The sequence below is a fragment of the Ursus arctos genome, unplaced genomic scaffold (genome assembly GCF_023065955.2).
Source record: "Ursus arctos isolate Adak ecotype North America unplaced genomic scaffold, UrsArc2.0 scaffold_15, whole genome shotgun sequence".
Lineage (NCBI taxonomy): Eukaryota > Metazoa > Chordata > Mammalia > Carnivora > Ursidae > Ursus > Ursus arctos.
The window spans coordinates 51,740,735-51,743,849 of record NW_026622819.1 but is presented as its reverse complement, the minus strand read 5'-3'; the positions used below and the strand labels follow the sequence as shown (position 1 = coordinate 51,743,849).

The 3,115-nt window shown below is 32.8% G+C and overlaps 1 non-coding gene across 1 annotated transcript; it reads left to right on the top strand.

Annotated features, from left to right (window-relative positions):
- Positions 1-2,292: 2,292 nt before the first annotated feature.
- Positions 2,293-2,395, top strand: LOC113264163 (U6 spliceosomal RNA). The gene has a single exon (XR_003319567.1). It is a non-coding gene; the product is annotated as a U6 spliceosomal RNA (small nuclear RNA).
- Positions 2,396-3,115: the final 720 nt, after the last annotated feature.

The following is a 3,115-nucleotide window of genomic DNA, read 5'->3' as shown; positions in this document are numbered from 1 at the left end:
AGCCAGAACAATTAGGTAAGAAAAAGAAACAAAAGGAATTCAAATTGGAAAGGAAGAAGTAAAACTGTCTCTATTTGCAAATACAGTATTATATACATCATATATATCATATATACATATATACATACATATCATAATACGTGTGTGTGTGTGTGTGTGTGTGTGTGTATATATATATATATATATATATATATATATATATATATATATATAAAGCCCTAAAGACTCCATCAAAACAATTGGTAGACCTAATCAACAATTCTGTAAAGTTGCAGGACACACAACTGATATATAAAAATCAGATGTGTTGGGGCATCTGGTTGGCTAAGTTGGTTAAGCAGTTGCCTTCGGCTGGGGTCATGATCCCAGGGTTCTGGGATCCAGCCCCCTATCGGGTTCCCTGCTCAGTGGAGAATCTGCTTCTCCCTCCCCTCTGCTGCTCCCCCTGCTTGTGCTCTCTGTCTCTCTCTCTGCTAAATAAATAAAATCTTTAAAAAGAAAAAACAAAAACAAAGAAAACAAAAATCAGCTGTGTTTCTACTTAACAATAAAAAGTAGTTAACTAGTGTTAAACACTATAACATGGATAAATCTTAAAACAAATATGCTAAGGAAAGAAACTAGACAAAGTGCATATACTATATGATTTCGTTTACATAAATTTCTAAAAAAGGCAAATGTATACTGGCAGAAAACAGATTCATGTCTGCCTTTGGGGGTGTGGGGAGAAGGAATAGGGCTAGAGGAATTACAGGAATGAGGAAATTTTTTAAGAGTGATGAATATTTTCATTATCTCAGCTGTGATGGCTTCACTGGCATATACATATATCCCAATGTATCAAGTTTTATACTTTAAATATGTGTTTTATTTTATGTCAATTATGATTTAATAAAGTTATTTTTTAAATTAACCAAAAGCAAAGAGAAAAGAGTTCCTGTGGAAAGTTAATTTACCAGAAAGTATTATAATCAACATCTGGAAATAAGCCAGAATTAGATTAAAATCCAATAATTTTTTTTAACTGATGAAAATTTTGAAAGACTATAGTTCACTTATATTTACTTTTAAAGTTATTCTATTAGAAAAATCTGCTTCGTCCAATTAAGGCTTCATAAGTCCAATTACATTAATAAGATTTTTTTTTTTTTTTTTTTTTTTTTTTTACAAAATCAACATCTGGTTTTTCAGCCTAACAATTATAATACTTTGCTCTTGGCTTCTGAGTATTAACATATATTTCCTAAATTTCATAGTAGTTTGGAAATATAATTCTAATTTATATACTTCATTTTTATTAAGTATTTTGTATCAGGGGAAATCTGAAGTATAAGCACCTAACATTTTGTAATACAGATTATGCTTTAAATAGCATAAGAAATTCAATATCCAGGGTTAAAACCATCATTCAATATAAAATGAGTACAAACAAACCTCACTGTCTCTCACCACATTTCTGTATTTTACAGACAGAAAAATGGTTATGCAGTGTGAAGATTCCCAAAGGTAAAATTCAGCTCTCTTATAAATTCCAGGTATTTAATATGTACTTTTTATATGAAATATTGTGGGCTAGGGGCTATAAGGTATATTCAGTGGTATTATGTATTCTCTGCCCTCAAGGAGTTTATAATCTAACAGAGGAAATAAGATTAACACATAATAGTAAAATCAACAGGTGACAAGACAAAAATGAGTAATGTAATTAAGTGGCCAAGGAGTAATCTCTATGAGTTCAGAGAAGCAAGTGTTTGGGATGGTTTCTAGATGATGATGAGATGCAGGTTTATCATACTGTACCATAACTGCTTATTTACTTGTCAGATTCCCTATTACAATGTTAAGCTCCTTGAAAGCAGAGATCCTCTTATTATATGAGTTAAGCACTAAAGCTCATGCCTGCAAAAGCATGCACTCAACACACAGATGGTAAATAATGTATGAAAAACAGAACAAACCTTAAAAGACTTAGGCAAGGAGGATCTAAATACACGAATAAGAAAATTCAACTTTTGGCAGAGCTAGTAGTATTAAGCAATAGCATATGGTTGGAAAGAATGATTCCGCAAGAGTGGGTTAAGCCAATGTACCCAGAGGGTAGGATGCATGCAGAAAAAGCAGGTAAGGTAGAAATGGAATAGTTAGTACAACCTCAATTGAAACTGAATGTAATAAGTCTAATTAGGGGACTGAAATAATGCACACATAAACCAGAGAAGACCTAAGTCAAGATATGGGCAGTGGAAAAGGAAACTAGTTATAACCCAACATCAATTAGAAAAGAAAAACTGTACTTGCTTTGGTAGTACACACTAAAATTAGAATGATACAGACAAGATTAGCATGGTTGCTCAGCAAGGATGACATGCAAATTCATGAAACATCACATATTTTATTAAAAAAAAAAAAAAAAAAAAAAGAATTGCCAGCATATGTTGACTTAGTTGAGAAGGAGAATAAGAAAGCATGCAAAGTAAGGATGACCAAGCTTTCAACTTTTCATAACAGGAAATATGGTGGTGCATTTTCAACACAGGGGGGTTAATTTTGATTATTAATCAAATTATAAGTTGTTTTAATATTAAACTTGGATTTTTACACATCAAGAAATTCCAAGGAAAAAGTGTGAGATTTTCAGACAGACCATTGGAGAGATCAGGATTAGATATATTTCCTTAAAACCTTAATCAGAGCTTTTGGCTGAATCCAGGAGAGTAAATTTGAGCTGTGGGAAATATCCATAATGTTGAAGGACACTGGAAAAAAGAGAAAAAGACCAATGGAAAAAGACAGACACTCAAGATATTGCAGCACCAAAGAGGCTAAAAAGCAATCTTAAAGCAAGGGCTGATAACAGCGGAGATACTACCAGAAGGTTAAGGAGAAGGATTTGACCAGCATGGAAGACATCAATTACCTCTGAGAATTTAAATCAGGGTTAACATCTGGTTCTCAATTAAAAAGGAGAACAAATGCTGAAAACTTTGACGCAGCATAATATGTACAGAATACTGCCTCAAGAAGTGTGTATATTAAAAAAATTTTGATACTTAGCAATAAGGTGTGTGTGTGTGAGAGAGAGAGAGAGAGAGAGAAACCAGGAGGGGGAAGGAAG